Raw genomic sequence first — 10,026 nt, 5'->3', positions numbered from 1 at the left:
ATCAATCTCATACATCACATATATCATTCATCACATCCTTTTGGCCATATCACATCACATAGCATACCCTGCAAAAACAAGTTAGACGTCCTCTAATTGTTGTTTGCATGTTTTACGTGGCTGCTATGGGTTTCTAGCAAGAACGTTTCTTACCTACGCAATGACCACAATGTGATATGCCAATTGCTATTTACCCTTCATAAGGACCCTTTTCATCGAATCCGATCCGACTAAAGTAGGAGAGACAGACACCCGCTAGCCACCTTATGCAACTAGTGCATGTCAGTCGGTGGAACCTGTCTCACGTAAGAGTACGTGTAAGGTCGGTCCGGGCCGCTTCATCCCACGATGCCGCCGAATCAAGATAAGACTAGTAACGGCAAGCATATTGAACAAAATCAACGCCCACAACTACTTTGTGTTCTACTCGTGCAAGAGAACTACGCATAGACCTAGCTCATGATGCCACTGTTGGGGAACGTTGCAGAAAACAAAAATTTTCCTACGGTTTCACCAAGATCCATCTAGGAGTTCATCTAGCATCGAGTGATTAGATGCATCTACGTACCTTGTAGATTGCGAGCGGAAGCGTTCAAAGAACGGGGATGATGTAGTCGAACACGACGTGATTCAAATCACCGATGATCAAGCACCGAACGGACGGTGCCTCCGCGTTCAACACACGTACGGAACGGATGACGTCTCCTCCTTTCTTGATCCAGCAAGGGGGGAAGAGAGGTTTATGAAGATCCAGCAGCACGACGGCGTGGTGGTGGATGCAGGGCGTCACAGCAGCAGGGCTTCGCCTATACTGCGAGAGAGAGACGTAACGGGGAGAGAGGAAGCACCAAAGGCTGAGGTATGAAATCCCTCCTCTCCCCCAATATATATAGGAGGGCCAAGGGGGGGTGGTGCGCAGCCTAGGAGATCCAATCTCCTAGGTGCGGCGGCCAGGGGAGGGTTTCCCTCCCCCCCAAGGCACCTCGGGGTGCCTTCCACCACTTGGACTCCTCCGTGGTGGAAACCCTAGGCGCATGGGCCTAGTAGGGCTGGTGCCCTTGGCCCATGAAGGCCAAGGCGCACCCCTACAGCCCATGTGGCCCCCCCGGGACAGGTGGCCCCACCCGGTGGGCCCCCGGGACCCCTCCGGTGGTCCCGGTACAATACCGATAACCCCGAAACTTGTCCCGATGGCCGAAACAGCACTTCCTATATATAATTCTTTACCTCCGGACCATTCCGGAACTCCTCGTGACGTCCGGGATCTCATCCGGGACTCCGAACAACATTCGGGTTACTGCATATTCATATCTTCATAACCCTAGCGTCACCGAACCTTAAGTGTGTAGACCCTACGGGTTCGGGAGACAAGCAGACATGACCGAGACGACTCTCCGGTCAATAACCAACAGCGGGATCTAGATACCCATGATGGCTCCCACATGCTCCACGATGATCTCATCGGATGAACCACGATGTCGAGGATTAATCAACCCCGTATACAATTCCCTTTGTCAATCGGTATGTTACTTGCCCGAGACTCGATCGTTGGTATCCCAATACCTTGTTCAATCTCGTTACCGGCAAGTCACTTTACTCGTACCGTAATGCATGATCCCGTGATCAACCACTTGGTCACCTTGAGCTCATAATGATGATGCATTACCGAGTGGGCCCAGTGATACCTCTCCGTTATCCAGAGTGACAAATCCCAGTCTCGATCCGTGTCAACCCAACAGACACTTTCGGAGATACCTGTAATGCACCTTTATAGTCACCCAGTTACGTTGTGACGTTTGACACACCCAAAGCACTCCTACGGTATCCGGGAGTTACACGATCTCATGGTCAAAGGAAAAGATACTTGACATTGGAAAAGCTCTAGCAAACGAACTACACGATCTTTGTACTATGCTTAGGATTGGGTCTTGTCCATCACATCATTCTCCTAATGATGTGATCCCGTTATCAATGACATCCAATGTCCATAGCCAGGAAAGCATGACTATCTGTTGATCAACGAGCTAGTCAGCTAGAGGCTTACTAGGGACATATTATGGTCTATGTATTCACACGTGTATTACGATTTCCGGATAATACAGTTATAGCATGAATAAAGACAATTATCATGAACAAAGAGATATAATAATAATGCTTTTATTATTGCCTCTAGGGCATATTTCCAACAGCTTCTAGGACATAATCTTTCTTAGCAGCTATGAGGATGATCCTCAGGTTCCGGACCCAGTCCGTATAGTTGCTGCCATCGTCTTTCAGCTTGGTTTTCTCTAGGAACGCGTTGAAGTTGAGGACAACATGGGCCATTTGATCTACAAGACATATTGTAAAGATTTTAGACTAAGTTCATGATAATTAAGTTCATCTAATCAAATTATTCAATGAACTCCCACTCAGATAGACATCCCTCCAGTCATCTAAGTGTAACATGATCCGAGTTAACTAGGCCGTGTCCGATCATCACGTGAGACAGACTAGTCAACATCGGTGAACATCTTCATGTTGATCGTATCTTCTATACGACTCATGCTCGACCTTTCGGTCTTCTGTGTTCCGAGGCCATGTCTGTACATGCTAGGCTCATCAAGTCAACCTAAGTGTATTGCGTGTGTAAATCTGGCTTACACCCGTTGTATTCGAACGTTAGAATCTATCACACCTGATCATCACGTGGTGCTTCAAAACAACGATCCTTCGCAACGGTGCACAGTTAGGGGAACACTTTCTTGAAATAATTATGAGGGATCATTTTATTTAAGCTACCGTCGTTCTAAGCAAATAAGATGTAAAACATGATAAACATCACATGCAATCAAATAGTGACATGATATGGCCAATATCATTTGCTCCTTTTGATCTCTATCTTCGGGGCTCCATGATCATCATTGTCACCGGCATGACACCATGATCTCCATCATCATGATCTCCATCATCGTGTCTTCTTGAAGTTGTCTCGTCATCTATTACTTCTACTACTATGGCTAACGCTTTAGCAATAAAGTAAAGTAATTACATGACATTTATGTTGACACGCAGGTCATAAATAAATAAAGACAACTCCTATGGCTCCTACCGGTTGTCATACTCATCGACATGCAAGTCGTGATTCCTATTACAAGAACATGATCAATCTCATACATCACATATATCATTCATCACATCCTTTTGGCCATATCACATCACAGGGCACATGCTGCAAAAACAAGTTAGACGTCCTCTAATTGTTGTTGCAAGTTTTTACATGGCTGCTATAGGTTTCTAGCAAGAACGTTTCTTACCTACGCCAAAACCACAATGTGATATGCCAATTTCTATTTACCCTTCATAAGGACCCTTTTCATCGAATCCGATCCGACTAAAGTGGGAGAGACAGACACCCGCCAGCCACCTTATGCAACTAGTGCATGTCAATTGGTGGAACCAGTCTGACATAAGCGTACGTGTAAGGTCGGTCCGGGCCGCTTCATCCCATGATGCCACCAAATCAATATAAGACTAGTAACGGCAAGCAAATTGACAATATCGACGCCCACAACTGCTTTGTGTTCTACTCGTGCATAGGAACTACGCATAGACCTAGCTCATGATGCCACTGTTGGGGAACGTAGCAGAATTTTAAAATTTTCTACTCATCACCAAGATCAATCTATGGAGTCATCTAGCAAAGAGGGTGAGAGGAGTGCATCTACATACCCTTGTAGATCGCGCGCGAAAGCATTCAAGAGAACGGGGTTGATGAAGTCGTACTCGTCGTGATCCAAATCACCGATGACCAAGTGCCGAACGGACGGCACCTCCGCGTTCAACACACATACGGTTGGGAAGACGTCTCCTCCTTCTTGATCCAGCAAGGGGGAAGGAGAGGTTGATGAAGATCTAGCAGCACAACGGCGTGGTGGTGGATGCAGCAGGATCCTGGCAGGGCTTCGCCAAGCGCAAGCGGGGAGGAGAGGTGTTACGGAGGGAGAGTGAGGGAGTCCTGGATTAGCGGGTGTTCGGGTAGCCGGACTATACCTTCAGCCGGACTCCTGGACTATGAAGATACAAGATTGAAGACTTCGTCCCGTGTCCGGATGGGACTTTCCTTGGCGTGGAAGGCAAGCTTGGCGATGCGGATATTCAAGATCTCCTACCATTGTAACCGACTCTATGTAACCCTAACCCTATCCGGTGTCTATATAAACCGGAGGGTTGTAGTCCGTAGGCAATCAACTCCATATACAACAATCATACCATAGGCTAGCTTCTAGGGTTTAGCCTCCTTGATCTCATGGTAGATCTACTCTTGTACTACCCATATCATCAATATTAATCAAGCAGGACGTAGGGTTTTACCTCCATCAAGAGGGCCCGAACCTGGGTAAAACATCGTGTTCCCTGCCTCCTATTACCATCCGGCCTAGATGCACAGTTCGGGACCCACTACCCGAGATCCACCGGTTTTGACACCGACATTGGTGCTTTCATTGAGAGTTCCTCTGTGTCGTCGCCTTTAGGCCCGATGGCTCCTTTGATCGTCAACAACGATGCGGTCCAAGGTGAGACTTTTCTCCCCGGACAGATCTTCGTCTTCGGCGGCTTCGCTCTGCGGGCCAATTCGCTCAGCCACCTGGAGCAGATCGAAAGCTACGCCCCTGGCCATCAAGTCAGGTTTGGAAGCTTAAACTACACGGCTGACATCCGCGGAGACTTGATCTTTGACGGGCTCGAGCCACGGCCAAGCGCGCCGCACTATCTCGAGGGGCATGATCTAGCTCTGCCCCCGGACAGTGTCCTGGAGGCCGCACACGCATCGGTTCCGACCCCTAACTCAGAGCCTATTGCGCCAATCGAGGATGAGCGGTTGGACGTCACCTCGGGGGCTGCGATCCCAAAAGCGATCGAGCCGAATGCTAGCCCCGCACTCTGCATGACCCGTGACTCCGAGGATCCGGACTCCTCCCCGGACTCCGAACCCCCCGCGCCCCTGCCAATCGAATCCGATCGGGCACCGATAATGGAGTTCACCACCGCAGACATCTTTCAGCATTCGCCTTTTGGCGACATCCTGAATTCTCTTAAATCTCTCTCTTTATTAGGAGAGCCCTGGCCGGACTACGGTAAGCGAGGGTGGGATACAGACGATGAGGAAATTCAAAGCCCACCCACCACCCACTTTGTAGCCACTGTCGACGATCTAACTGACATGCTTGACTTCAGCTCCGAAGACATCGACGGCATGGACGACGATGTAGGAGACGAACAGGAACCAGCACCTGTAGGGCGCTGGAAGGCCACCTCGTCATATGACATATATATGGTGGATACTCCAAAAGATGGAGATGGCGATGGAATAGTGGGGGATGACGCCCCCAACAAACAGCCAAAGCGCCGGCGTCAGCGGCGCCGCTCTAAACCCCGCCAAAGCAAAAACGGTGATTCTGGCACGGGAGATAATACTACCCCGGATAGCGCCGAAGAACACCCACCTCAGCAAGATTCGGCACAGGAAGATGGAGAAGCCAGCCCTCATGAGAGAGCAGCAGACCGAGAGGTCGATGATGATAACTATACGCCTCCCTTCGAAGATGAGGCAAGCCTCGATGACGATGAATTCGTCATACCATCAGACCCCGCCGAACAAGAGCATTTTAAACGCAGGCTTTTAGCCACGGCAAGCAGCCTCAAGAAAAAGCAGCAACAGCTTAGAGCTGCCCAAGATTTGCTAGCTGACAGATGGACTGAAGTCCTTGCGGCCGAAGAGTATGAACTCGAACGCCCCTCCAAGAGTTACCCGAAGCGCAGGCCGCTACCCCGATCAGAGGAGGAAGCACCTACATCACCAGCGCATGACATGGCAGACCGGCCACCTCGCGGCCACGACAGAGAGGCCTCTTGGCCCTCCACCCAAGCCATGCCCCGACACCGCTCAACTAAGGCACGGGAAAATGCGCCCGACCTGCGAGACATACTGGAGGATAAGGCAAGACAAACAAGATCGATCTACGGATCGTGCAGGCGCCCTACGACATGTGACAATGATCTTCACTCTGGATACAACAAATCTGGCCGGGCCGAACACAACAGACATAGCTCTTCCAAGCTGCGTCGTGATATAGCCCAGTACAGAGGCGCCGCACACCCGCTGTGCTTCACGAATGAAGTAATGGATCATAAAATCCCAGAGGGTTTCAAACCCATAAACATTGAATCATACGATGGCACAACAGATCCGGCGGTATGGATCGAGGATTATCTCCTTCACATCCACATGGCACACGGCGATGATCTACACGCCATCAAATACCTCCCGCTCAAACTTAAAGGACCGGCCCGGCATTGGATTAACAACTTGCCAGCAGACTCAATCGGTTCTTGGGAGGACCTGGAGGCCGCATTCCTCGACAACTTCCAGGGCACTTACGTGCGACCACCGGATGCCGACGACTTAAGCCACATAATTCAGCAGCCAGAGGAATCGGCCAGACAATTCTGGACACGGTTCCTAACAAAGAAAAACCAGATAGTCGACTGTCCGGATGCAGAGGCCCTAGTAGCCTTCAAGCATAACATCCGCGATGAGTGGCTTGCCCGGCACCTGGGACAGGAAAAGCCGAAATCCATGGCAGCCCTCACGACACTCATGACCCGCTTTTGCGCGGGAGAAGACAGCTGGCTAGCTCGCAGTAACAACTTATCAAAGAACCCTGGTAATTCGGATACCAAGGACAAAAGTGGCAGGACACGTTGGAATAAGAAAAAACGCCGCGTTAGCAGCGACAGCAATGAAGACACGGCAGTCAATGCCGGATTCAAAGGCTATAAATCCGGTCAACGGAAAAAGCCATTCAAAAAGAATACTCAGGGCCCGTCCAGTTTGGACCGAATACTCGATCGCTCGTGCCAGATACATGGCACCCCTGAAAGGCCAGCCAATCACACTAACAGGGATTGTTGGGTGTTCAAGCAGGCAGGCAAGTTAAGGGCCGAAAACAGAGAGAAGGGGCTGCACAGCGACGACGAGGAGCCCAAGCCGCCGAACAACAATGGACAGAAGGGCTTTCCCCCACAAGTGCGGACGGTGAACATGATATACGCAACCCACATTCCCAAGCGGGAGCGGAAGCGTGCGCTACGGGACGTATACGCGATGGAGCCAGTCGCCCCAAAGTTCAACCCATGGTCCTCCTGCCCGATCACTTTTGATCGAAGGGACCATCCCACTAGCATACGTCATGGCGGCTTCGCCGCATTGGTTCTCGACCCAATCATCGACGGATTTCATCTCACAAGAGTCCTCATGGACGGCGACAGTAGCCTGAACCTGCTTTATTAGGATACAGTGCGGAAAATGGGCATAGATCCCTCAAGGATTAAGCCCACAAGAACGACCTTTAAAGGCGTTATACCAGGTGTAGAAGCCAACTGTACAGGCTCAGTAACACTTGACGTGGTCTTCGGATCCCCGGACAATTTCCGAAGCGAAGAGTTAATCTTCGATATAGTCCCGTTTCGCAGTGGCTATCACGCCCTGCTCGGACGAACCGCATTCGCAAAGTTCAATGCGGTGCCGCACTACGCATATCTCAAGCTCAAGATGCCAGGCCCTCGAGGAGTAATTACGGTCAACGGAAACACCGAACGCTCCCTCCGTACGGAGGAGCATACGGCGGCTCTCGCAGCGGAGGTACAATGTAGCCTTCTCAGGCAATTCTCCAGTCCGGCCATTAAAAAGCCAGACACTGCCAAGCGCGCACCGGGGGAACCCACAGCAGGACCGCCTGGCACACTTTGAGCAAGCGTAGCAATACGGCCCCAAACCCAGCTTTCGCGACATAGCGAAACCAGTACCTCGCGTACATAACTACGCCCTTGAAATACCATGGGAACAGGGGAAGGGGCACAATAACGGCACGCCCAAAATACGGCTTAAAACGTACTAGGGGCTGCCGGATTCTTTTTTTTAATTTTTTCTTACTTTCAGGACTCCATACTTCGGACGACCTGTTCGGCAATTCGACTGCCGCACAAACGATGCAAGATCCAGGGAGGCAGACAAGCCATGCCGCATTATGGAACTCCCAGGTGGTCTCTGTTACGAGCGGTATACCTGTTTTAAATACAATTCCGCGGCCTGCCCCTGGTCAGGACATACTGAATAGTCCAATATCTTTTGCTTACCGCACTATTTGTATCGTTCGGCTTTTATAAATAGCCTCTCTATAAACAATGCTTAGCTTCTTGTCTATTTTTTGCATTATCTTCTTTTCACATTTATGTTTATTAAATGACATGATTGCACCCGTACACCATGGTACGGCAAACACGCCAGGGGCTTCAGTACCCCTCATAATGGTGTGAGAAGTCCGTACACTTTCACAAGTGCGGCACCCCAAACTTATAGCACTATATGCATCGGCTCCGAATCATGATTTGGGTCAATAGTTGGGTTTGCCCGGCTCCTATGTTTTGGTGCCTTACGTTCCGCTCTATCGGCTAAGGTAGCACTAGGAGAACCACTGCGATTGTGCCCCGGTTCAGCTGGGTTAAGCACCTCAGTGGAGAAAGCTAAAACTGACTGTCATGATGTGGCGAGAGACCGGTCGCTGTTCGAGAGGTTTTTCGAGTCCCTAAAGGCTTATGCCGCTTCGAGCGAGGAGCTGGCTTTGTCCGGCCAAGGCGTGGATAGCGCCCCGAACTCGGTCTTCCGAACTAGGGGCTTCGCCGAAATTTAAAATTATAGAGTTCTATGGCTAAGTGAGAGTGTTCAAGCATTATAGTCCGATTGCCTGGTTCGTTGTGCTGAGCGCCTCCCTCGAAGGACCCAACTATGGGAAAAAGAGCGCTCAGGTTTATCCCGAACACCCCAGCACTAGTGGCACGGGGGCAGAAGCCGACGACTAGCCATCTCTCAATTTTTGATAAATGGCCGCACAGAAAGTAATATTTTAAATTCAATAAGCATTGCTTAGCGCATATGAACAAGTTTTCAGCGCACAGGATAAACACGAGCGAGTTCATTCAAACATCACATCCTTGGTACATTCATCCGCCACAAGGCGGGTACCTGCAAGAACATCCTTGTAGTAGTTCTTGGGCTTGTGATGCTCCTTCCCCGGCGGCGGCCCGTCCTTCACAAGCTTCTCACCGTCCAGCTTACCCCAGTGCACCTTCGCACGGGCAAGGGCCCGACGGGCACCTTCGATGCAGACGGAGCGCTTGATGACCTCAAGCCTCGGACAGGCCTCCACCAGCCGCCGCACCAGCCCGAAATAGCTCCCAGGCAGGGCCTCTCTGGGCCACAGCCGAACTATGAAGCCCTTCATGGCCTGCTCGGCCGCCTTGTGGAGCTCGACCAGCTGTTTCAGCTGGTCGCTCAAGGGCACAGGGTGTCCGGCCTCAGAATACTGAGACCAGAACACCTTCTCCGTCGAGCTACCCTCTTCGCTACGGGGAAGATCTGCGAATGCCCCTGGAGAGCTTTGGATTCGGGTAAGTAACAGGTAGTTCACTTTTATATTTCTGCTTTGCATAAAGAATGCCTTACCCGCTGCTATCTTCCTCATCTCCTCCAACTCTTGGAGGGCCTTTTGGGCTTCGGCCTTGGCAGACTTGGCAGCCCCTAGGTCCGTTGCAAGCTCGGATGCTTGCACCTTCGACTCCAGCTCCAAACTCTCATGTTTTTTCATGAGAGCCTGAAGCTCTTGCTGCACCTCGCCGACCTGAGCCCCAAGTCTGTCTCGCTCGGTGCGCTCCGCGGCCGTTTTCTTTTCGGCCTTAGACAACGCCTGCTTAAGGGTCGCCACCTCAGTCGTGGCCCCTACAATAAGCAGTACAATCCTGTTACTCTTTTTTCAATCAAGCCTTTTTATAGGCACTTTTCCTGTAAGGTATTTCTTACCTTCTTCCTCCTCGAGCCGCCGCTTGGCAAGGCCGAGCTCTTGAGGTCCTGCTTCAGGACACCCACCTCCGCAGTCAGTGCGGCGGTGGATAGCAGCGAAGCCTGCATACGCATATTGACTCTTTTAT

This window comes from Triticum urartu, chromosome 2A (assembly GCF_056163025.1).
Source record: "Triticum urartu cultivar PI428250 chromosome 2A, HENAU_Tu73, whole genome shotgun sequence".
In the NCBI taxonomy this organism is placed as follows: domain Eukaryota; kingdom Viridiplantae; phylum Streptophyta; class Magnoliopsida; order Poales; family Poaceae; genus Triticum; species Triticum urartu.
The sequence above is the reverse complement of the archived record's forward strand: the minus strand, read 5'-3'. Positions refer to the sequence as shown.